Source organism: Schistocerca serialis, chromosome 2 (genome assembly GCF_023864345.2).
Source record: "Schistocerca serialis cubense isolate TAMUIC-IGC-003099 chromosome 2, iqSchSeri2.2, whole genome shotgun sequence".
Lineage (NCBI taxonomy): Eukaryota > Metazoa > Arthropoda > Insecta > Orthoptera > Acrididae > Schistocerca > Schistocerca serialis.
This window is the reverse complement of record NC_064639.1, coordinates 142473931-142501472: the sequence shown is the minus strand read 5'-3', so window position 1 is coordinate 142501472 and position 27542 is coordinate 142473931. Positions and strand designations below refer to the sequence as shown.

General features: G+C 44.4%; 1 protein-coding gene across 1 annotated transcript in view; it reads left to right on the top strand.

The window, feature by feature from the left end:
• The window catches only part of LOC126456858 (cyclin-dependent kinase 5 activator 1), a 301126-nt gene that overhangs the window by 255034 nt on the left and 18550 nt on the right, over nucleotides 1-27542 (top strand). The gene's annotated exons all lie outside the window — the stretch shown is intronic.

The window sequence follows — 27542 nt, the reverse complement described above, 5'->3', positions numbered from 1 at the left end:
TCAGACATTTTATCAAGTCACTGTATCACACACACCTGCACTAAATACGATAGTGTAAAATATTAGTCAATAAAGCTTATTCAAGTGGAAAACACGTAACACGGCTCAGCCCGCTAGATACACTGCGACAATTACAGTCTTCTCGCCACAACTGAAAACCGATGCAGTGGTGATTGTTGACTCACAAGTGAGACAAGAAAAGGGGGAGACGTGTTAGCACGTCAACTGAAGGTCGTATTTTATGTACCATTCTACTTCCCACTAAAATAGAATAAATAAACAAAGCGAACGCGTCACTGCACCTTAGAGCATTCTGTTATTACAGTATTATTATGCTGTTACAGCAGTGACGGTTAACAGAAACTGACGGTTTAAAGAGCGACGGTTAATCGAGTTTTTACTGTATTTTCTAGCAAAGGTTTCGGTTGTTTCTACACAGCAGCGATGCTTATTACTGTGTCCCCCATACGGGATTAAAGGACGGTATGTTTGGACGTTTCTCCTGCGTGAAAGATTTCTTAAACGCGAAATTTAAAACTTCGGCTTCACTTTTCCTATCGTCTATTGCCATCCAGACTAGTCAACAAGTGACTAGATACAAGCCTTAGACGCACTAAGCAACTTTTTTTTCACCTGCGTATTGTGCTATTGTTGCCACAAGCCGTGCAGCGGAAAGGCTGCACCACAGTGGTTTCAAAAGGTGCGATCCGCTTGAATTACTGTTGCGACAAGCCCTCTGCGGCGAGGCGTGGCCACGTGGCCGTAACAGCGGCAGCCGGTGGCTGGGGTGGGCCGTACCGCCCTACTCCTCGCCCGTCTTGCGGCGTCGTCGTCCGCAGCGTCGCGACGCCCTATTGATTTGGCGTCGGCAGACGTACCGCACCACACCACTGCACATCGCACGGCGTCTAGGCGTCGGCTCCGAGCCACCATCACCAGCCCTCCGCCCCAAACGTCCCAAATCAGCAAATTACTGGCTTCTCTGTTGGGTCTAAATGCAGACTAAGACAACTACGAGGGACTTACAGATTGGTTCAGATGGCTCTGAGCACTATGGGACTTAACATCTGAGGTCATCAGTCCCCTAGAACTTAGAACTACTTAAACCTAACTAACCTAAGGGGTATGAAAGGGAAGCAGTGGTTGGGAAGGGAGTGAGAGAGGGTTGTGGCCTATCCCCGATGCTATTCAATCTGTATATTGAGCAAGCAGTAAAGGAAACAAAAGAAAAATTCGCAGTATGTATTAAAATCCATGGAGAAGAAATAAAAACTTTGAGGTTCGCCGATGACAAATTGTAATTCTGTCAGAGACAGCAAAGGACTTGGAAGAGCAGTTGAACGGAATGGATGGTGTCTTGAAGGGAGGATATAAGATGAACATCAACAGAAGCAAAACGAGGATAATGGAATGTAGTCGATTAAGTCGGGTGATGCTGAGGGAATTAGATTAGGAAATGAGACACTTAAAGTAGTAAAGGAGTTTTGCTATTTGGGCAGCAAAATAACTGATGATGGTCGAAGTAGAGAGGATACAAAATGTAGACTGGCAATGGGAAGGAAAGCGTTTCTGAAGAAAAGAAATTTGTTAACATCGAATATAGATTTAAGTGTAAGGAAGTCGTTTCTGAAAGTATTTGTATGGAGTGTAGCCATGTATGGAAATGAAACATGGACGACAAATAGTTTAGACAAGAAGAGAATAGAAGCTTCCGAAATGTGGTGCTACAGAAGAATGATGAAGATTAGATGGGTAGATGACATGAGGAGGTACTGAATAGAATTGGGGAGAAGAGGAGCTTGTGGCACAACTTGAATAGAAGAAGGGATCGGTTGGTAGGACATGTTCTGAGACATCGAGGGATCACCAATTTAGTATTGGAGGGCAGCGTGGAAGGTAAAAATCGTAGAGGGAGACCAAGAGATGAATACACTAAGCATATTCAGAAGGATGTAGGCTGCAGTAGGTACTGGGAGATGAAGAAGCTTGCACAGGATAGAGTAGCATGGAGAGCTGCATCAAACCAGTCTCAGGACTGAAGACCACAACAACAAAAAATGGCTCTGAGCACTATGGGACTTAACATCTACGGTCATCAGTCCCCTAGAACTTAGAACTACTTAAACCTAACTAACCTAAGGACATCACACAACACCCAGTCATCACGAGGCAGAGAAAATCCCTGACCCCGCCGGGAATCGAACCCGGGAACCCGGGCGCGGGAAGCGAGAACGCTACCGCACGACCACGAGCTGCGGACACACAACAACAACAACAACCTAAGAACATCACACGCATCCATGCCCGAGGCAGGATTCGAACCTGCGACCGTAGCGGTCGCGCGGCTCCAGACTGAAGCACACAGAACCGCTCGGCCACAGCGGCCGGCCGAGGGGCGTTCAATAGGTAACGCAAAACATTTTTTTCCTGAAAGGAGGTTGGTTTTCTTCAGGATTCCAGTACACCATATTATTCCCCACTCTTCTGGCTACACATCTCACACTTTTTACATAATCTTTAAAACCGATAGCGTTATGCCACCTTACTGAGAGGGCCTATGTGCTCTTATGGTACCACTCTACTGGTCGACGTCACAGACAACGTCTTGCTCCATCAATAACCTCCCCATCATTCAAGTACTGCTTCCCGCGGAGTGCATCCTACAACGGACGAAAGAGATGGAACTCGGAAGTTGCGAGATCCAGGATGTAAGGTGAACAAGGAAGAGCAGTACAATGAAGTTTGTGAACTGCCCCCCGGGTGCTCAAACTTATGTGAGACCTTGACATGAAGAAGGGGAAGCTTCTTTTCATTTTTGTGGCGACGAACACACTAAAGCCGTTTCTTCAGTTTCCTCAGGGTAGCACAATACACTTCATAGATCATCGTTGCAGCATGACGGTGGACATCAAACAAAAATAGCCCCTTCAGAGTCGCAGAAGACCGTTGCCTTGACTTTGCCGGTTGAGGGTGCAGCTTTGAAGGAGACGTAGAGTGGTTCCACTCCATAGATTGCCGTTTTGTCTCCGGTTCGCAGTGATGAACCCATGTTTCATCGGCTATGACGATATTCGACAGCAAAAAATTGCCTTTCCTTGTTCGCAGCTCGTGGTCTCTCGGTAGCGTTCTCGCTTCCCACGCACGGGGTCCCGCCTTCGATTCCCGGCGGGGTCGGGGATTTTCTCTGCCCCGTGATGACTGGGTGTTGTGTGTTCTTCATCATCATCACTGACTTGCAATACGGCGGCAGAACATCCCCGCATGGGGCCTCCCGGCCAACAATGCCATAAGATCATTTCATTTCATTTCTCTTTCGTTGCTTTTTATGGTCTTCTTTAGACGACGAGGGAGCCAGCGGGTTGCCGGCCGAGCGGTTCTAGGCGCTATAGTCTGGAACCGCGCGACCGCTACGGTCGCAGGTTCGAATCCTGCCTCGGGTATGGGTGTGTGTGATGTCCTTAGGTTAGTTAGGTTTAAGTAGTTCTAAGTTTTAGGGGACTAATGACCTCAGATGTTAAGTCCCATAGTGCTCAGAGCCATTTGAACCATTTTTGAGCCAGCGGGCATACACCTGTGAGGACCCCAACTGTGTCAGCATTACCTACAGAAACGTCCAGTTGTGCAGTGAGATGTTTGATTGTGATCCGTCAGTCACCTTGAATCAGAGTGCCCGCACGTCCCGACATTGTAGGAGTCACAGGTGTGTGCGGACGTCCGGCACGCGGGAGATCGGACAGGTTTGCGCGACTTGGTTGCGATGAAGTAAGATGCCTCGCCCAACGACTCACCGTGCTTTTGTTTACTGCCAAGTCTCCATAGACATACTACAAGCGCCTAGGAATATCTGCGGTGCTCTGGTTTTCCGCCAAAAGAAACTCTGTGACAGCTCTCTGCTAGGAACGCACCTCTCTTACAGACGCCGTTCTGAAGGCTAGGTAAAGCGGCGACACCTATCGGAACTTCATGCAACTATAGGGGCTGAAGCGGAAATGTTACACGAAATTCCGCAGTTTTTCAATCGAAACTGGCCGAGAAAAGAATGTGTTGCATTGCTTATTCAACGTCTCTCGAACTATGTAGGTGATATTATAAGGTGTGCCATGATTGTATACGATGATGTACGAAAGACACTATCGTGTTGTAGTATTCAGAGCAGCCACAGAAATGCAGGTACGTGATTAGAAAATCAAAACAAAAGACATGTTTCCGTACATAGTTGACAGTCTAACGCATCAAATTCTCATCAAATTCTTGCACGGATGACTCGAACTCGATTGCTGACAGTGTCAAGCAGGGAGGGAGAGGGAAGGGAGGAGTCTAGGCATGCTAGCCTGGAGACCTGAGAGCTACTTAAAGGAGAAGTAGCGGCTCCAGTTCCAAAATCCGACGTTAACCAAGGGAAGGGCGTTATGCTGGCATCTGGCCTCCCTACTCGTGGTGTAATATTTATCTTAACCAACTGAAATAATTTTTTGGTCCTGAAGCAAAGTAAAAAATTTTTAAAGCTGATGTTGTATAGCTCCCTGGGGGACATTAACCAGCATGATTGCTTCTCTGTGAATGCGTGCTGTCTTTTCTTTCTGACATGATTCACCCTCGATGGGCACTGAGTCCATAACCTTCAGTGTGGGTGCACATTTATATACGGCTTCCACCGGGGATCTGAAATTAACATGCACGGAGAACATGGACGGAGGGTGCGGATAGGTGCCGCTCAGTGGGAACGCGAGTCGGCTGGGGAGCGTGCCGAGATAGTCCGCGCATTTGCGACAAGCACCATGTCCAGATGGTGCTGCGGTTAGCCCAACTGCCTAGTGAGCAGAAGATCCCAGGTTCGAGATCCGGTCTGGCACACATTTTCAGTCGTCGCCGATGATGCCCCGATGAAGCTGACTGGATTCGTGATTTCCTGCCAGGAAGGTCGCAGTTCGTAGTAATAGACGGCAAATCATCGAGTAAAACTGAAGTGATATCAGGTGTTCCTCAGGGAAGCGTCCTGGGATCTCTGCTGTTCCTGATCTATATAAATGACCTGGGTGACAATCTGAGCAGTTCTCTTAGGTTGTTCGCAGATGATACTGTAATTTACCGTCTAGTAAGGTCATCCGAAGACCACTATCAGTTGCAAAGCGATTTAGAAAAGGTTGCTGTATGGCGTGGCAGGTGGCAGTTGACGCTAAATAACGAAAAGTGTGAGGTGATCCACAAGAGTTCCAAAAGAAATCCATTGGAATTCGATTACTCGATAAATAGTACAATTCTCAAGGCTGTCAATTCAACTAAGCACCTGGGTGTTAAAATTACGAACAACTTCAGTTGGAAAGACCACATAGATCATATTGTGGGGAAGGCGAGCCAAAGGTTGCGTTTCATTGGCAGGACACTTAGAAGATGCAAGTCCACTAAAGAGACAGCTTACACTACACTCGTTCGTCCTCTGTTAGAATATTGCTGCGCGGTGTGGGATCCTTACCAGATGGGATTGACGGAGGATATCGAAAGGGTGCAAAAAAGGGCAGCTCGTTTTGTATTATCACGTAATAGGGGAGAGAGTCTGGCAGATATGATACGCGAGTTGGGATGGAAGTCATTAAAGCAAAGACGTTTTTCGTCGCGGCGAGATCTATTTACGAAATTTCAGTCATCAACTTTCTCTTCCGAATGCGAAAATATTTTGTTGAGCCCAACCTACATAGGTAGGAATGATCATCAAAATAAAATAAGAGAAATCAGAGCTCGAACAGAAAGGTTTAAGTGTTCGTTTTTCCCGCGCGCTGTTCGGGAGTGGAATGGTAGAGAGATAGTATGATTGTGGTTCGATGAACCCTCTGCCAAGCACTTAAATGTGAATTGTGGAGTAATCATGTAGATGTAGATTAGTTCTTTCCCTTTCCATTGCACTGCTCTGTGCCCCCTCCACTTTCAGTTCATATAATATAACTGCTTTTGTTGTAACTTTGTCGTTGTGAAGATATAAACGACAGTACGTCTGTTGTAAAGAGCAATATATCTCTATTACTGAGAGGCTAAAATACTAACAGTCGCAGTGACAGATTGGCTATCTAAAGGTTTCCAGAGGCGACAAAAATTTTATTTCCATTATTTGGTATATTTACTAACTAAAATTAAAAATTTAATGTGGTGTTATAATGTACTCATTAAGATTACTAATATTATGTTAAGGGTTTAACACTCTAAGTCAAGTTTCAAAATTGGAAACTGTGTTTATGTCTTCAGACGGCCTCAGTCAGGCGTGCAAATTACCAGACTGTCTTCATCCAGTATTTGAGAATGACAACACTTAACGACCTTCAACGAACTTTACACGTAAGATCAAATCTTTTCGAAACTTTTCTCAGTGACATCTTACCATCTTTGCCGATATACAGTATATTCGGTTTTTCCATTTATTTTACATTTTGCTCAAGTGAGCTAATACATAATATTTATCCCTTCCGTGATAAGCCTTCCAACAAATCTTGAAGGACAATTAACTGCAAAATGTGGTTAAAAAAAGAACAGTATCAATGAGGTGAGATGTAGCTCGTCCTCTCAAATACCTTTCGCGCGCGAAGCATGCGCAGAAGTGGCCAATTGGTACATTGTCCAGTCACATTACTGTGACCACCTGTCAAAAGCCTGAATAACCAATTTTTGCAGTGCGGACAGGTTCGAGGCGTGCAGGAAGAGAGTCAATGAGGTTCTAGGATGTATAAAGACCCATGCTGACTCCAGCTCCGCGGCCTTCTGCACTAGAATCCATGGTGCGTACAGCTGGATCGAGGTGGTCCAACAGATTTTCGATTGGGTTTAAATCTGGGGAGTGGTGTCTAGCGGAGTACGGTAAACTCATCCTGGTGCTCTTGTAACCACATATGTAGGTTGCGGGGTGTGTGACACGTTGCAATGTCCTGCTGGTAGATACCATCGTGCTGAGGAAAAACATACCGCATGTAGGGATGTCCTCAAGGATAGATGCATACATGTCTTGATCCATTTTTCCTTCCAGAACAGTGAAATCACTCTGGGAACGTGACAGAAACATTCCTCGGATCATAACTCTCCCACTGGGTAGCACGGTGTTTGTTTTCAGAAGTTTCATGCCGTATACGCCAATGTCCAATGGAGCATGAAATTCAGTGAACGTCCAGTTGCGGAATCGGAGTGAAAATTCCAGCCTTCGTCACTGCTGAACAGCAGTCAGCATGGGTGCATGAACCAGGCACCTACTGCATAGGCCCATACGTGGGAACGTCCACTGAATGGAGACACCGTTGGCAGCCCCTTGGATCATATGGGCGGTCAGTTGCTGAACAGTTGCGCTTCTGTTCATCCGTACACATCTCCGCAGCCGCCGTTCACCCTGCCATTTATGGCACATGGTTCACCAATGTTGCGTCCACCCCGGTTTTGGATAGCTCCATTTTTGCATGCACGATATACTTTGACCACGGCTGTCCTTTTGGAAATGTTTCCACCCCCGATGATCACGTGCATTTGGACGTCAAATAAGACGCTCCGTTTTCGCATTACCACAACGACTGCACTGTTTTCCGTGTTCCCTCGACGCTCTCTATATACCTAAAACAGCCAGTGCTGCCAACTGCCGTCTGTGAATGGTTATTGCAAAATGACGTCGAACTTAGTCAATGGTCACGTTAATCTGACTGGACGGTGTACTACGCGACGGACGATACCCAGTCGGCCGAGGCGCTCGCTCGCCTCAAGCGATATAACATTTAAAAAAAGGAACAACAACCAGAATAAAGTGCCTTTGTAAAAAGATTAAATACATTAAATTATAGTGGGTTAAAGGTATAGTGAAATTACACATTACACATGGCTGTACCAGTGGCAGCGGTACGAAAGCTAACATCGACAGTTTTGTGTCATTCCATAGTGGCAGAAGTAATACTTCTAAAGCTAGTCGGCCGGGCACGGTGCGCAACTTTTGTCTACCAGGAAGCTTCATTACAGCTCACAGTCCCCTGCAGACTGAAAGGTTCATTGTGGACTACGAAGATGCTCAACACTGGACGAAGCGTCAAGGGCCGGCCGGTGTGGCCGAGCGGTTCTAGGCGCTTCAGACTGTAACCGCGCGACCGCTACGGTCGCAGGTTCGAATCCTACCTCGAGCATGGATGTGTGTGATGTCCTTAGGTTAGTTAGGTTGAAGTAGTTCTAAGTTCTAGGTGACTGATGACCTCAGATGCTAAGTCCCGTAGAGCTCAGAGCCACTTGAACCATTTGAAGCGTCAAGGAGAATAAAGCCTCATCTATATTTGATAAAATCATTTCATTCTTCAACGGAAGGAAAATTTGTTTGTGCAGATGGACCAAAGAAGACAAGTTCAACACTTGAAATAAAATGTTATCATTGCAGATTACCAATGTCGGACCTCGTGATCTAGCATGTGTCTGGACGCCGAGACGTCGTGGCATTGATTCCCGGTCGGACTCTCGAAACTTTTAGCCTAGTTTTAATCAAGGCTTCACCTCTCAAAGACGTGAGGTGTCGCAAGGAGCAACACGTTCTTCGGGATCCAAGTTAAACTTTAGGGTCCTTTACCCGCCGAAGTAGCGTTCAATTGAAATATTTGCTCCAGGCCACTACGACAAAAATCAAGACATTACAAACAGAATTATATCTTTAGTGTCAGCATACCATTACAAATTTATTTATTCACCGAAACATTCTTTACATGAAACCACAGTATCAGTGAATGGGAACTAGCTCTAAATGTACAAAAATGTAAGTTAATGTGGATGAGCAGGTAAAACCAACCCGTAATGTTCGGATGCAGCATTGGTAGTATTCTGCTTGACATGGTCATATCTTTTAAGCATCTGGGCGTAACATTGCAAAACGCTGTGAAATGGAAGGACCATGTGAGGAACGTGGAAGGAAAGGTGAATTGTTGACTGCAGTTTATTGGAAGAATTTTGGGAAAGTAAGGTTCATCTGTAAAGGAGACTGTATATAGGACACTAGTGCAACCTGTTCTTGAGTACTGCTTTTATGTTTGGAATTCGCACCAGGTCGGACTGTAGGAAGACATCACAGCAATTCAGAAGCATGCTGCTAGATTCGTTATCGGTTTGTTCTAACAACACGCAAGTATTACGGAGATGTTTCGGAAACTCAAATGGGAATTTCTGGAAGGAAGGCGACATTCATTTCGAGGAGCAACAGTGAAAAAATTTAGAGAACCGGCATTTGAAGCTCAAAGGCAAATGATTCAACTGTCATCAGCATACATTTCGCGTAAGGACCACGAAGACAATATACGAGAAATTAGGGCTCATACGGAAGCATATGGACAGTTATTTTTCCCTCGCTCTATTTGCGAGATGAGCCGGAAAGATGTCGCCAAACACGGATGCGACCATCATGATGCTGTAAACAGAACCTGGATTCATCCGAAAAAATGACGTTTTGCCATTCGTGCACCCAGATTCGTCATTGAGTACACCATCGCAGGCACTGCTGTCTGTGATGCAGCGTCAAGGGTAACCGCAGCCATGATCTCCGAGCTGATAGTCCATGCTGCTGCAAACCTGTTCGTGCAGATAGTTGTCTTGCAAACGTCCCCAGCTGTTGACTCAGTGATCGAGACGTGGCTGCACGAGCCGTTACAGCCAAGCGGATAAGATGCCTGTCATCTCGACTGCTAGTGATACGAGGCCGTTGGGATCCAGCACGGCGTTCCGTACTACCCTCCTGAACCCACCGATTCCATATTCTCCTTACAGTCATTGGATCTCGACCAACGCGAGCAGCAATGTCGTGATACGATAAACCGCAATCGCGATAGGCTACAATCCGGCCTTTATCAAATTCGGAAACGTGATGGTAGCATTTCTCCTCCTTACACGAGGCATGACAACAACGATTCACCAGGCAACACCGGTCAACTGCTGTTTGTGTATAAGAAATCAGTTGTAAACTTTCCTCATGTCAGCACGTTGTAGGTGTTGCCACTGGCGCCAACCTTGTGTGAATGCTCTGAAAAGCTAATCATTTGCATATCACAGCATCTTCTTCCTGTCGGTTAAATTTCGCGTCTGTATCACGTCATCTTCGTGGTATATCAGTTTTAATGGCCAGTAGTGTACAGTGAAAAAGAAGTAAAGAAAACCAAAGAGAAATTTGAAATAGGAGCAGTGTTAGGAAAAGAGGCGTTCACCGCCCGCTGTATATTGCGCCGCTTCTTTTCGACTCTCGAAAAGGCGCATAAATTACTTCGGAAGCTCTGACCGTCGTTTTCTCAGAAACGGTCGTATATCTGCGAATAAGCCGAGACACATGTTCCCTTATATTGACGCCTCTTCCATTGTTCGAATTTTCTGGGGAATCGATTTATGGCACTTGCCGTGTTAGCGTGGGACGCCGTGTTTTTCTGAAGTCCCTGCCAATCTAGCTGGAACAGGTAATAAAACGATGTTGCGCTGTGCTCTAGAAAATGATAGCGGTTTGTCCCCAAGAGACAGATTGTCAGTGTCCACGATCTAAATATATTTGAGCAAACTTTCTTGGCCGTATTGCCTCGGAGACGTAATCAATCGATTCAGTTATCTGTGGGCCATCGTTTATGTCAGAGGAAAGGACATTGAACCGTTGCGTGCCGGCGTGTGCGAATGGAAGGAAGGAGGGGAGGGAAGCAGACGGCAAGGGGTGCGGGGCACAGCGCGCTGCAGGGGCTGTGCCGGCGCCGCCGTCGGGCCAGGCGTCGCGACGCCGAGATCGATAGTGGCGGCGGCGGAACGGGGGCCGCACCCAGGCCGCGGGCAGAGCGGCGCAGCTCGTGTTCCAGCGCCGCGGCGTGCCAGACGTTTCGCACAGTGTCTCCTAGAAAAAATATCTTACTCTGCGAACAATGACGACGTATCGCGCAAGGTTCATAGCAAGAACCGTGAGGGTGAAGAACGGAAACGTCGACGATGCCTGTAAGCTGTTAAATAGAATTTTGAGGAAGGAAGGAATATTTGACCAATTCAGGAAGATACAGTGTTATGAAAAAGCGTATCAAGTGAGAAGAAGAGTTAACTACGAATGGTGTACGGCAATATATAATGAAGACATGAGTCGCAAGATACATTTTGTTATGAAAAGAAATTCCACAGTACTCTTTCCAGGATGTTATTAATGTACGCCTTGCAAGATCTTGCTGTCAGCTGTGCCAATTACTTCGAGGAGAACATGTTTCCCATACATTTCCTTCACTATGTAATACTTGTTAAAGAAATGCTTGTGAGGATATTGTAAAAAAAAATAAAAAAAATATAGGACGTTCCAGCGTATGTGAGCGACGTAATTTACTATTCAGTTTCACTTGTATCTTGTATGCTGACCTGTGTAATAAGCAGCTATTCACATGTTTTTTGTGTGCTGTTTGGTCGCTGAAAAATAAAAAATAGTTGAAAGTAAAATAAAAAAATCCACAATTACTTGAAAAAACAGTGTACGAGGTGTGATTAAAAAGTGACAGGAATTTTTTAAAGTCGTGGACCTTATGCATACGATTTCAAACTGTTTTATCTTGTTGGTATACAGGGTGGTCCATTGATCGTGACCGGGCCAAATATCTCATGAAGTAAGCGTCAAACGAAAAAACTACAAAGAACGAAACTCGTCTAGCAATGGGGAAACCAGATGGCGCTATGGTTGGCCCGCTAGATGGCGCTGCCATACGTCAAACGGATATCAACTCCGTTTTTTAAAATAGGAACCCCATTTTTTATTACACATTCGTGTAGTACGTAAAGAAATATGGATTTTTTAGTTGGACCACTTTTTTCGCTTTGCGATAGATTGCGCTGTAATAGTCACAAACGTATAAGTGCGTGGTATCACGTCACATTCCGCCAGTGCGGACGGTATTTGCTTCGTGATACATTACCCGTGTTAAAATGGACCGTTTACCAATTGCGGAAAAGGTCGATATGGTGTTGATGTATGGCTATTGTGATCAAAATGCCCAACGGGCGTGTGCTATGTAGGCTGCTCGGTATCCTGGACGACATCATCCAAGTGTCCGCTACTGGTCTGGTGCGGCTCTTCATGAGATGGAGCAACATGTCCTCAGGAAATACAGCGGCCGTAGTTTCCCCGAGCTTTCAGTCGTGCCACAGATCCTACACAGCGTGACCATGGTGTAGCTAATATTACAAGACCAGTTCAGACAGTCGTTCAGACTGTCAACTCTCTACCAAACAGAAAACCTTACCGTCCCTCTTCAATAAGCATATGTTAGTTCTCATCTCTTCACAGCTACCCCACTGACATCACTGCGACTGTGGTTCGGTAACCTGTGTAGCTGAGACACATTTTCTTACAGTTTTTGGCTATTTCTTACAATAAAATGTCTATCAAAGGATATTGTTTTGGCTGCCTAACTTACAATTGTCAGCGCCTTAGATCCTATACAGACCGTATTTTCGTAATTACCTAATTAAATTTTTAGTAAAAGGTGACGTTTTGCACTTTGGTTGCTAACTGCCTTGTTTGTTCTGTATTCTTACCTTCTGGTTCCCAGGAAACACCTTTACTAGTTTCAGAGAGATTAGATATGGCTTACAATCGACTTGAGAAGAATTTCTAACATCCTGATTAATTATTAATTAAAACGGGTATAAAGTAATGAACCGTTGAGGCACGGTAGCCTATTTACTGTGGCTAGGTGCATTTCTCGTGATTGGTTTACTGGTTTACAACGAACATTTCCTGTGCCCTGGAACCGTCGCCGAAGCTCTTAAATGACATGCAAATAAACACGTACTACTCGGAACATTGTATTAATTAGTGCTACTGTGACCGCGAATTCATTTTTGGGTTTCATATCCTTAGACCTGTGTATTTCATTTTGGCTTTTGTAAAAAAGAAATTTCAGTCATTGATGTATACATGTCTATACTCTAGCTGTATCAGACTAATAGCGGAACCTGATACGTGCTAAGGTACACCATGACAGGAGCAAAACGGTTCCAGTAAACATCTGTACGCAAACGAGCTGTTTGTGAGGTAATTGTAAGTTTGTGGTTACTAGCCATCACTGGCTTCAGTATGATATATTGTCCTACTTAGTACAAATGTATTTGAACTATAAACTTTTAGTTTAAGTACCTATCGACTTGGGTCTAGAGTTCACCCATGGCTTACCTTAAGAAGAAATACAATATGTCAGAATGTTGCAAGTTACTGAACACTGTACATTTATGTCTGTAGAAATAGGTGTTCTGCATGTCGTCCTCGCATTTTGTTGTAGTACTGCACTTGTCTCAGAAGTGAGTGATGAATTCTTTCAGACACTCCTGAATCATCTCGTAGTGCTTCATAAGGCTGTAAAGTTCGCTGCTCCATTTCTTCGACACGGGAGTATTGTACGCTTTCTGTTGAGATGACCCCAGCCAGAAAAATCCAGGATGTTTAGGTTAGGTTGTTTTGGAGCAGAAGGTATTTGTCATGCTCGACTTCCCATCTTAGCACGTATCACATCAACAACAAAAATGTTCCACGCAACACATTTTTTTTCCGAAAGGAGATTAGTTTTATTCAAGATTCCGTTACACACTATTGTTCCCAATTCTCTTGGCTACAAAACCCTATATTCCTACACAGTCTCCGGTTAATGCGACGGCCTTACGCCACCTCACCGAAAGGGCCTGTGTGCCCCCATGGTACCATTCTACTGCTCGACGCGGAGCCAAAGTTTTTCTGTATCAATAACTTCCCCATCATCCACGTACTGCTTCCCGTGGAGTGGGTCCTTCATTGGGCCTCACAGATAGAAGACGGAAGGTGCGAGATCTTAGCTGCAGCGTGGATAATGAAGACTAGTCCAGCGAAGTTTTGTGGGATTCTCTCGGGTGCGCCGACTTCTGTGAGGTCTTGCGTTTTCGTGGAGAAGGAAAAGCTCGTTTGCATTTTTGTGGCGACGAAAACGCTACGGTCATTTCTTTAATTTCATGAGGGTAGTGTAATACACTTACGAGTTGATCGTTGCACGATGAGGAAGGATATCAAACAGAATAACTAGAAATTTTCGACAACATGTCTCTCTGGAGTATAGCGGTTTACTTATTATTTCAAAGTGTATACAAACAGTAACAATCGCAAATTTTTTTTTATATATCAGGTTACCAGTTTCGGTCTGTTTTAGACCATCTTCGGACCCACACCATGATGTAGATGGTGAGGGTGAACGGAGTAGGCGCTGCACCTCCGCACCTAGCGTTTGTGAAGATGTAGCGCCAGCTCCGTTCACAGCCGCCATCTATCATCGTGGTGTGGGTCTAAAAATGGTCTAAAATAGACAGAAATTGATAACCTTATATAAAAAAAGGTTATTGTGAAATTTCCTGGCAGATTAAAACTGTGTGCCGTACCGAGACTCGAACTCGGGATCTCTGCCTTTCGCGGGCAAGTGCTTTACCTTTTTTTTCTCTTATTTTGTTCTATATTGTTCGTGGCTGACGTGCGATGACACCCGTTCAGGTTTTTCGTTGATCCGTTCACTCAGTTTTTCATTATAGAGGATAGCTAAACCCTCTGACCGAACACGCTGAGCTACCGTGCCGGCTCCATCTGAGCTACCCAAGCACGACTCCGTCCTCACAGCACTGCTTCTGCCAGTACCTCGTCACCTACCTTCCAAACTTTATAGAAGCTCTCCTGCGAACCTTGCAGAACTACCACTCCTGAAAGAAAGGATATTGCGGAGACATGGCTTAGCCACAGCCTGGGGGATGTTCCCAGGATGAGATTTTCACTCTGCAGCGGAGTGAGCGCTGATATGAAACTTCCTGGCAGATTAAAACTGTGTGCCTGACCGAGACTCGAACTCGGGACCTTTGCCTTTCGCGGGCAAGTGCTCTGCCATCTGAGCTACCCAAGCACGACTCACGCCCCGTCTCGGTACGGCAGACAGTTTTAATCTTCCAGGAAGTTTCATATCAGCGCTCACTCCGCTGCAGAGTGAAAATCTTATTCTGGAAACATCCCCCAGGCTGTGGCTAAGCCATGTCTCCGCAATATCCTGTCTTTCAGGAGTGCTAGTTCTGCAAGGTTCGCAGGAGAGCTTCTGTAAAGTTTGGAAGGTAGGAGACGAGGTACTTGCAGAAGTATAGCTATGAGGACGGAGCGTGAATCCTGCTTGGGTAGCTCAGATGGCAGAGCACTTGCCCGCGAAAGGCAAAGGTCCCGAGTTCGAGTTTCGGTCCGACACACAGTTTTAATCTGCCAGGAAGTTTCATATCAGCGCTCACTCCACTGCAAAGTGAAAATCTCATTCTGGAAGGTTACTGTGGTTGTGACTGTTTATATTCAATATGAAATAGAATTACCCCTTCAGAGTCAGAAGACTGTCGCATGACTTTACCGGCTGAACATTTTCCTCTGAGGGGTTGTGGTGCGGCGCCACTCCTTTCCAGTTTGAAGAGATGAACCCTTGTTTTATCTTCTGTGACGATGTTCGACGGAAAACTGTCACGATCAGCTTCGTAACGTGCAAGTAATTCCGTACAGACGGTCCTTCGTTGCTCTTTATGGTCTTCTATTAGGCGGCGATGACCCCAGCGGGAACATATCTTTGAGTACTCTAGTTTGTGGACCAGTCTGTCGGCACTACCAGCAGAGACATCCAGTTCAGTAGCGTGGTGTTTGATTGTGATTCGTCGATTACCGTGAATGAGAGTGTCCGCACGTTCCAGCATTACAGGAGCAAAGCTGTGTGCGGCCGCCCGGCACGAGGGAGATCGGACACGTTTGCGCGACCTTGTTGTTATGACAGACGCCTCGCTCAAAGACTCATCGTTCATCTGTCAATTACCAGGTCTCCGTAGACATTCTGCAACCACCTATGAATATCTGCGATGCTCTTGTTTTCCTCCAAAAGAGACCTGACGACGTCTCTCTACTTGGACTGCACCTCCGTTACCGACACCATTTTGAAGGCTACGTATAGCGCCGCCACGTATCGGAATTCATGAAACCATATGGGCTGAAACACAAAGCGTGGGCCTAGAATATAAAATTTCATGCAGTAGCTCTCACCACGGACAATTCAGTGGCCAACGACCTTCACTTAACGACCGAGAGTAGCGGCATTTGCTTACGAGTTGTCAGTGTTAACAGACAAGCAACACTCGGCGAAATAACTGCAGAAATCAATATGGGACGAACGAGCGGCGAAATTTGGCGTTAATGCACTTTGGCGGCAGACTAACGACGCGAATGCCTTTGCTAAAAGCACGACATCGCCTGCACCGCCTCTCCTGGGCTCGTGACTATATCGTTTAGATCCCAAACGACTGGAAAACCTTGGTCTGGTCCAAAAGAGTTCCAGTTTCAGCCGGTAAGTTGATAAATGCTGATGGTATGGTTCGAGTGTGGCGCAGACCCCACGAAGTCATGTACCTAAATTGGCAACAGGGCACTGTGTAAGGTAGTGATGGCTCCTTAATGCTGTGTGCTGTGTTTATACGGAACGGACTGGATCCTCTGGCCCAACTGAACCGATAATTGGAAATGTTCGGCTACTTGGAGACTATTTGCAGCCATTCATGGATTTCATGTTCCTAAACAACGATGGAATTTTTATGGCTGACAATGCGCCATGTCACTGGGCCACAGTTTTTCGTGATTCGTTCGAAGAACATTTTGAACAATTTGAACGAATAATTTGGCCACCCAGACCGCCCGACAGAACCCCTTCGAACCTTCATTATCGAGAGTTCTGTTCATACACAAAATTCTACACTGGCAACACTTCCGTAATTATTGACACCTACAGAGGCAGTATGGCTCAAAATTTCTGCGGGGGACTTCGAAAGACCGTACCACATCGATATGCTGCACTAAAAAGGATATCCGACACGATGTTAGGAACTATCCCATGACTTTTGTCACCTTAGAGTATTTCATACTGAGATCTACATCTACATCTACATGATTACTCTGCAATTCACATTAAAGTGCTTGGCAGAGGGTTCATCCAACCAAAATCATACTATGTCTCTACCATTCCACTCCCGAACAGCACACGGGAAAAACGAACACCTAAACCTTTCTGTTCGAGCTCTGATTTCTCTTATTTTATTTTGATGATCATTCCTACCTATGTAGGTTGGGCTCAACAAAATATTTTCGCATTCGGAAGAGAAAGTTGGTGACTGAAATTTCGTAAATAGATCTCGCCGCGACGAAAAACGTCTTTGCTTTAATGACTTCCATCCCAACTCGCGTATCGTATCTGCCACACTCTCTCACCTATTACGTGATAATACAAAACGAGCTGCCCTTTTTTGCACCCTTTCGATGTCCTCCGTCAATCCCACCTGGTAAGGATCCCACACCGCGCAGCAATATTCTAACAGAGGACGAACGAGTGTAGTGTAAGCTGTCTCTTTAGTGGACTTGTTGCATCTTCTAAGTGTCCTGCCAATGAAACGCTACCTTTGGCTCGCCTTCCCCACAATATGATCTATGTGGTCTTTCCAACTGAAGTTGTTCGTAATTTTAACACCCAGGTGCTTAGTTGAATTGACAGCCTTGAGAATTGTACTATTTATTGAGTAATCGAACTCCAACGGATTTCTTTTGGAACTCATATGGATCACCTCACACTTTTCGTTATTTAGCGTCAACTGCCACCTGCCACACCATACAGCAATCTTTTCTAAATCGCTTTGCAACTGATAGTGGTCTTCGGATGACCTTACTAGACGGTAAATTACAGTATCATCTGCGAACAACCTAGGAGAACTGCTCAGATTGTCACCCAGGTCATTTATATAGATCAGGAACAGCAGAGATCCCAGGACGCTTCCCTGAGGAACACCTGATATCACTTCAGTTTTACTCGATGATTTGCCGTCTGTTACTACGAACTGCGAAATTTCTGACAGGAAATCACGAATCCAGTCGCACAACTGAGACGATACCCCATAGGCCCGCAGCTCGATTAGAAGTCGCTTGTGAGGAACGGTGTCAAAAGCTTTCCCGAAATCTAGAAATACGGAATCAACTTGAGATCCCCTGTCGATAGCGGCCATTTCTTCGTAATTTCAACACACACAGTGTTGACTGGTCAAGAAACATTCCCAGTTATCCTCGAACGGCTTGTTTGTGGACCCGAATTTACTGGAACGTTTTTGGTTCCGTTATCGTATACTTACCCCGCATCGATTTTCGATATATTTATTTTGACATACACTCTATCTATAGATGAATTTCCAGCCACATCCTGAGACTCAGCCTTATAAGTGTGATAAATAATTTTCCCTTCCAGCTTATTGGGGTGTGGGGGCCCGCACGTCACTCGCGCGCCGCGTGCCCTCTGTCGAGTGCTTGGCGAACGCGTCGCCAGCGCGCTTATTTATGCTCGGTGACCTCGGCGCTCGCGACCTCCTGCCCCAGCCACCCCACCCCACTACCCTCCTCTTTCCTGACGTCACGGACGCGAGCGTGCGGAACACTGGCCGTATTTCACGAGTGACTGCTGCGTTAACCCTGTCTGATAACTCGATGGGTATTCAGTCTCGGCAACAAACATCCAAAAGGTCTGTGTGATACTGCGGCGCTTCGTTTCTGTTTTTCCCTGTACGATGCGGCATTTGTCTAACTGCACGCAAAACTCCATTAATAGTTGACAAATGTAACACAGTAGTGAAAATCAGTATAAAGGCAGGGTTCCACGAAGTTACTAGTGTAATGTCTGAAGCATATATGGGTCGACTTCATTATGAAAGTAGTACAGACACATAAGAAGCAAACAATCATGACGGAATTACATAGTTTCTTTGATAACACGAGTAACAAAACAGGGTGGTCGTATTTCCTGAATGGAAATTTGTATAAAGGCATTCGCTGTCCTGTTGTGTTATTCCAATGTTCGTACTTTGTCCAAGGCTCTGTTCTTCCTAATTATCTCATACATTCTCTTCGACTACGGTTTGTAGTTCTTGCTGTGAAAACGCCATCCGCTCTTCTCGTATCGCTCTTTTCAGCTCACATAGGGCCTCAAATTGCCTTTCATTGCGATAAACACACTTTTAAGTATTTCACAAATATTTTCCACGCAGTTCAAATCCGGACTACGAGCTGGCCAGGGCAAGACATCGATATCTTTATCTTCATTCCACTGTTTGGTTTTAGCAAAAGCATACACAGATGCACTGTCTTGTTGAAACATCAGACTTTTGTCCTTTAGGTCCTCATACATTCTAAGAATTTCTGTCTCTAGCATTTCTGTGTACATTTTAGAGTTCATTCTAGTGTACAGCCAAGTAAAGTGTGATTTACCTTCAGCGCAGAAGGCTGCCCAAATCATAACACTTCCACCACCACAATTTCTCCTCATTTCTTGTCTGCTGCTGTGTTCTCAGATCACGTCAATAATACTGAAATCCATCCAGCCTACCTGAATTAAACTTCTTCCCATCACTGAAAATCACTTTCTTCCATTCTGAAGTCCAACATACATGTTTTTCAGCGATTAGCCGAGCAGTCTCAGGCGCTACAGTCATGGACTGTGCGGCTGGTCCCGGCGGAGGTTCGAATCCTCCCTCGGGCATGGGTGTGTGTGTTTGTCCTTAGGATAATTTAGGTTAAGTAGTGTGTAAGCTTAGGGACTGATGACCATAGCAGTTAAGACCCATAAGATTTCACATACACTTGAACATTTTTTGTTTTTTTGTTTTTCAGCAAAGTCTAATCTATCCTGTTTATGCTTGTGTGTTAGAGAGGGTTGCTGCAATCTATTCTGAAATGCAAGATGTCTGTCATGTGGCACAATTTGTCGTACACATCTAGCAGTTACTGGTAACTGTAAATCAGCAAGAAGCTGATAAGAATAACGTTTGGCGGCCCTTGCTTTGTGCAAAAGCAACACTTTCTATGTCTCAGATAATTCTCTGCTTTGCCCAAATTTTCTGTTCTGTCTACATCGAATGAAATTATCAGTAACTGTACACGAACACTGCATCTTCTTGGAGACGTGATGACTGGAGAGTCACATTTCCTTGTGCCTACCGATTTCTCCGTTTTCATTACACGATAACTGTTTTCCGCGTGTCATTGACATAACCTTGGTTTAGGTATACAACATTCACTGTCACTAATGGTGTCGGTTTCCTGTCTGCAGTGCAGGCACTTACGCACTCACTAACACCGCACAGAACCGACTCCCTTTATACCGAATTCCATCCTCTACCACCTGAACAGTTGATGTCTTATTGTATGCTGTACTACTACTGTCACATGCGATATCGTTTGACTACATTTGTGACTGTACTGGATATCATACTGTTGCACAAACATTGTGCACAGTGCACAGCTATTTCAGCCGTCAATGTTAATTTCCCTGCAAATACCCATGCCTTTTTATTGATTTCAATACATTACACCTGATACCAAACTGGCATTCTTTGCCTACAAAGGGCGTGTAGCAAAATGACACTGACAAATCTTGAGGGGTCTTGGGGGTAAGAGGGGGGGGGGGGGGGGGGGGGGTGGGGGGTGGAGAGGAACAAACTGAAGACAGGAAGCCTTGTCCGGATACATCAACTGGGCCGAATTTGCAGTGGCCAACGCCTGCCGCTAGGCAGCAAACGTAATCGCACATGTGTGTCCAATTAGCAGAACGCAGCAATCGATTGCTGATCGCTTGAAATTCGCACGAAATCTGATGAATCGCAAGCGACTTTGACAATACAACGTACCATACTGTTAAGTGGACATGTAAGTTTAAATATTTAGGACAGACCTGTTATGTAGCTATGCTCAAATACTTTCTCATTTCGTATAATCTGATTTTTCTTCAGACAATTTAGAATAACATATATGGAAATCAGCAGTGCCGCTATTGACCACGTTTCTAGAGACTCATCAATACTGCAAGGTCATTGTGAAAATACTTGCAGTTGAGCTACGAGACTAATTAATTAAGTCAAACTGAGGACCAATAAATGAAAATGTTCAAATTGTTCAAACGGCTCGGAGCACTATGCGACTTAACTTCTGAGGTCATCAGTCTCCTAGAACTTAGAACTAATTAAACCTAACTAAGGACATCACACACATCCATGCCCGAGGCAGGATTCGAACCTGCGACCGTAGCGGTCGGTCGGCTCCAGACTGTAGCGCCTCCAATGAAAATGTACGAGGTCTATTCGGAAAGTAAGGAAAGACAGATGATGTTGATGATGTTTGGATTGTGGGGCACTCAACTGCGCGGTTATCAGCGCCCGTACAAATTCCCAACCTTTGCTCAGTCCAATCTCGCCACCTTCATGAATGATGATGAAATGATGAGAACAACACAAACACCCAGTCATCTCGAGGCAGGTGAAAAATCACTGACCCCGCCGGGAATCGAACCCAGGACCCCGTGCTCGGGAAGCGAAAACGCGACCGCGAGACCACGAGCTGCGGACAACGAACGATAGTTCGCGAAATGGAAACCACAGTGAAAATCAAAACTGTTTTATTTGTAATGGTTAGCTAGATCTTCCAACTACTTCTCTACACAGTCGCCGCTCAGACTTAGACATCTGTCGTAGCGTTGCACCAACATTTCAATTCCCTCCTTATAGAAGACAGCCGCCAGAGCTTTTCGACAATTTTCTACTCTGGACTGCTGTCTGTGTCAAAATATTGTCTTCATAGCCAGCGGTTCATCTGAGCAGAGATTAACCCCAGGAGTAGCCAATTACGGGCTGTACTGTGGGTGATCAAACACTTCCCAACGAAAACGCTGCAGGAGCATCTTCATTGCCCCTGCAGAGTGCGGCCGAGAACTGTCGTTAGAGCGAACCGCATGACAGTTACGTTATGTGGATTGCATAGCTCCAGGCGAAATCTCTCTCCCGGCCCTCATACAGTACTTGGCGGGAGACGCTAATTTCTAAGCATCTTTATGTTCTCACAGTGAGCTCAGAACTGAAAAGAGCAAAGAGCGACATGATGCGATCGACGATCGTACTAGACACAGTGCCCAACGCATCTGTGCAAAGCATCATCAGATTTTCACTGTATTTTCCATTTCTCGAGCGATCGTTCCTTACTTTCCGGATACCCCTCGTATTTCTATACCGGAGATCTTTGCGATAGTGATCGGCATCCCTTTGTACACCCCGGGCACGCGTGCAGCCTACACGGCCCCTGCACGCCTCATCGTCAGGATCTCGCCCTGCCCTGTCGCAGTAACGGACGGACAGCAGGCGGCGGCGCCAGCGCTAGCTGAGGGAGGACACCGCTTTCAAGGGACCTATTAGCGTCCGCCGCAAACGTGACCAGAAAATAGTGTCGCGAGTATTCCTCTGCCGATCGCTATAAAGGTCGGCGCCTGAGCTGCGTGAGTCAGTTCTTCCGGCTTCGAGAGCCCATGCTAGCTTCTGGGCGGGTGCTACACATCCTGTCGTCTTAGAACATTCTCTAAGTCCATCGTTGGGACTGACGTAGCTGTATTCAGCATTCGTCTTTGTTTCGCTTGGTGCTATCAGACTACAACCAGGATAGACTTTTCTGTTCCTTCGCTGGTGTTATTCAGGACAGCTTCATCGCACTTACAATATTTTCCATAGAATTGTAACCTGTCTATGAAGATACTAATTGTGCTACTTTGCTAAAGTCTGGAATTACCATACTGTCACGTCTTCATACCTGTAAGACACTGTAGTTGTGATTTTGTTATTATCGTCGAAGCAGACGTTTTTTCCTTGCTCAATAAGCTTTTTCAAACTTTGATCACAGTTCTCCCTTTGTCGGTGTGAGCGACACATCACTACTTGTATTAGCACACTCGAAACATAAACACAACCCACTTGGCGTCATTAATTAATGTAGTATATTCCGTAAAGTAACCCACAGCTCCCAAGAAAAGCGTTTCAAATAATAAATTTCAATTTTGAAGATACGAAGATCAGCTGCTACTGCCGCTCTCAACATAGAAATTCAGTTTCCGCAACAGAACTTCTAATCACAGTGGCGTTCGTAATGCTGGTTGAAACTGGGTGTAAATTGCTCCTTTGTGGCCCTTTAGTGTGTCTCAAGCAAAATTTCTCGCAGTAAGTGTTCCAGCACTCCGGCCGTTAGATGATATCGCTCTCTATCGTATTCAACACTGTAGAAAGCGCTGCTTTTCGTCGGTGTCATAGCGTCGTTTGGTTACAACGTATATAGTAAGTGATTTTCATGCACTTATGACTATGATGAAACAGTTCCAACAGAATGAGTCCCAAGTTTAACAGCAAACTTTCCGATGTTGATCAGAGTACATCGGTGAGTCATTTGGCATCAGATATCATTGCTCTGCAGTGTCTCAGGCCACAAAACATCGCTCAGTTTCTTCAAGATTGTATTGCAGTCAGCATACATGCACAGTACTCCAAATCCGGAAATGACGACGGAGACTTAGAGAAGAAACAGTGATGCAACGATCAAGTGTTGTTATCTTCGGCTATTTGTTAACGTCTGCTGGAAAAAAATCTTCACCTACACGGAAACGTGTTTTTCCTGCACGTTTTCCAGTGCCAGTTACCCACCTCTCATTAGGTAACCTTCTCCGTGTTTTCCTATCTCTTAGAATCCAGCAAAGAACTTCCTTGGTCCTCCTACCACTCACAGTCTTGAACAGCATGTTCCGCACACCTCCACTTCATTTTGATCACAGTCATAACTTCGTCTTCTACTCTAGACCGTTCTCTGATGTCTTTATTATCCTGCCGCTGCTATTGATCCCCGTCACACATCTCTCCTTGGCGGTGGTGGTTCAGAGGGCACAGAGCGAGACTGTAGGCTGGAAGGACCCAGGTTCAAACCCAGGAAGTTACAGGGACTTTCCTCTTTCCATTCCCTCCACGACAGAACCGGTGCACTCTTCCTGCTGTCAGACTGAGTGACGAGTTTCTTTCCCGACGGTAAAGGGCGGCCGGAGCCAGGGGCCCGCCATTTTGGCCCTCCTAGTGCCGCGGCGAACGAAATGCTCCTCTGAACCTGCAGTCAGGCCAGCAATCCGTTCACAGATTGAACGCTAAATGCAGACCTGTCTTTCCATTTCTCGCTGAGTTTGGAATGATTTTCTCATTAAAAGTCCCTCTGTTTCACTACCGTTAGTCCAAACTGCTAAAACAACCCGTTTATAAATTTTCCGATTCACAGTGGTTACCTTGCGGACCAACCTCCTTGGATTTCTCTCATAAGTAGAGTTTTTAACGTTCAGTGCCCAAACATCAGTTTCCCAAAGCTGCACGACGCAATTCTCAACGACCTCAGAAAAAATGGCTGTGAAGATTATCAGCAGGATTTAGGAGCATATATTGTATTCTAACATTATGGATTACCTCAGAGACACACAGTCAACAAGGATTTAGAAAACATCGTTCTTGTGAAACACTAGTAGCTCTTTAGACACACAAAGTATTGAGTTCTACTGACAAGGGCTTTCAAACTGATTTCCTATTTCTAGATTTCCAGAAAGCTTTCGACACTGTGCCACACAAATGGCTTGGCATGAAATTGAGTACTTATGAAATATTGTCTCAGTTATGTGATTGGATTCGTGATTTCCTGTCAGAGAGGTCGCAGTTCGTAGTAATTGACGGAAAGTCATCGAGTACAAGATAAGTGTTTTCTGGCGTTCCCCAAGGTAGTGTTACAGGCTCTCTGCTGTTCCTTATCTGTATAAACGATTTAGGAGACAATCTGAGCGCCGGCAGTTGATGGTGAAGTTTATCGTCTAGTAAAATCATCAGAAGATCAAACCAAATTGGAAAACGATTTAGAAAGGTACCCGTATGGTGAGATAATTGGTAATTGACGCTAAAAATGAAAACTGTTAGGCCACCCACATGTGTGCTAAAAGGAATCCGTTAATCTTCGGTTACACGATAAGTCAGTCAAATCTAAGGGTCGTAAATTCAGCTGAATACCTTGGAATTACAATTACGAACAACTTGAATTGGGTAGAACAGATAGAAAAAGTTGTGTGGAAAATGAACCAAAGACTGCGTTTTATTGGCAGAACAGTTAAACACTTGTCCGTCCTCTTTTGGAGTACTGTTGCTCGGTCGGGGCTACTTACCAGATAGGATTAACGGAGTACATCGACAATGTTCAGATAAGAGCAGCACGTTTTGTATTATCGGGAAATAGAGGGGAGAGTGTCACTGGCATGATATACGATTTGGCGTGGACATCATTAAAATAAAGGCATTTTTCGTTGCGGCGGAATCTCCTCACGAAATTTAAGTCACCAACTTTCTCCTCCGAATGCGAAAATATTTTTTTGATGCCGGTCTACATGAGGAGAAACGATCATTGTAATAAAATAAGGGAATCATAACTCTCACGGGAAGATGTGTGTTCGTTTTTCCCGCGCGCTATTCGAGATTGGAATAATAGAAAATTATTGTGAAAGTGGTTCAATGAACCCTCTGCCAGGCACTTAAGTCTGATTTGCGGAGTATCCATGTAGATGTAGATGTAGATTTCCGAACGCTTACTGAGTTTATTAACGTGTTCGCCGTTAGCTGAATGCGTTGCGTAATACATTTGTAATCGTGTAGTTGTTAGTTTCAATCTCGCTAGTAGCAAAATTTTTTACTTTTATTTGAATTCCGTAGTTATTAACGAATGTAATTGTTTAGTAAAAATAAGATCATTTTGCTTTTAACTAATGGTTGTATGAAAACAAAACTTAATAAAGATATGCAAAATATCTTTTTGTTAAACGAAACAAGTTATGAAGAGCAGAAATACTGTGCATTCTATAGGAACAAAAGTTGTTTAATTTTCTGTTTCATGTTTCGCATTTTTGTGCCAAATTTTAATTTACCTTGGATACCAGATTTTTTATACGAAAAGTAATTAAAAATAAATTTGTCGTTTTTATTACTAAAATATGAGTCAATATTTATTAATTAACACTTGCGTGCGTTAATAAATATGGAATTTAAGTAAAAGTAAAAAAACTGATGTTAGCAAGATTTGGACCAATTACTTCATAATCACAAATCTATTACGCTACGTATACACCATGTGTGGTACTTACCAGCGCTACGAAATGTCCTAATCTTGAAATGCTCTTTTTAGAGTTCTTTTGAGAATTGCGTCTTACTGCTTTAGGAAATTTATGTCCCGGTACTGAGCTTCTAAAAGTGTGAAGAAAATTTAAATGCGTCACTCTGAAAGCTCACCTTGTCGGACAAATCAGAAGCACAGTTAATATTACTTAGTTCATCAAAAGCAGTCACTTTGTTTCTCTCCTGTTTATGTTGTTCCTGCGAATGCCATCGTTGCCTTCACCTAGTTTTGGTACAGAAAATCATCAACTGGTCCCATGTTTTCATTATTAATTTATACCCTTTCATTTTCATAATTTGATAATAAATTACTCTAGCTTTATTATAATAAATTGTAGACGAACTTTCAAACTTGCTCCTTTAATTTCTTCCATTCATTGTTGAAGGTACCGGTGCAGTAGGATGTTGTCAGTAAACAAAAGGTGGGTCAGTAAGTTCCATTAACGATCATTTCTCTTTCATTTACCGAGTTACAGCATGTGGGAACTTCTTGTAGGATTGCAGAAAACTGTTATGGTGACACACAATCTCCTGCCTTGGCACCTCTGTCAATCCTGATTTTATCACTATCCTGATGAAGCTAAAGGAAGCAGTAGGTATTGACGTATCCTCGCATATATTTCGACATACTGATGCGGGTGGAAGCAATGCATTGTTTCTCAAGGGTTGTCATCGCAGTGCAGATTTTATTGCAACTGACTCAACAGCTTTCTGAACAGTCTGTCAATCCTAGATATGCGGTATGTGCACTCGCTGTTTCGTTCTATACTTTCGTTCACTGCTTGCGAACAGTCTTTTAAAGTTGGCATATTCCTTTGCCGCATTGAAACTTAACTTCTGTTTCTATTCGGCGAGTGATAATTTTACTATATACCTTATATATTTACTGATAGAATACTAATATAGTGTTTTGTCTCTTGCCTGTCTCTTTTATTGTGAAATAGAGTAATTACATCACTGGACGTATTCCTCCACTGCCATTCCGTACATAATTTTATATGGTCTCCTTGTATTACTTCACCTCGGTTTTTAACGACTTGTATTGAATCGCCCTCATCTTCAGACACCTTTACTTTCTTCATACCTCCATTGACGCTACTTCCATAATGTTATTGCTTGTATTATCAATTACCTGAGTCATATTTTGAACTATACCAACAACTAAAGAGATCTTGGGATGATTCTACAATTTTCTCTGTTGTTAGATACTGTGCCATCTAACATTCCAACAGATAAAATGTAGTGTCCAACCAACAATTATTTTTATTTTGTTTTATTCAAACTTCTATTGTTTCCAATTTATTCTGGTTCCAAACTTTTATTAAAGATTCATTATATCCTCTCAATAAGACATTGCCAGATAATTTTATGTAACTAAATGTATCCTGGTATGTTTCCGTTATTATTTCCCTTAAACTCTCCGTCTCTTCAGTGGCTGCTTCCTCCCATTTGAGATTTTCCTG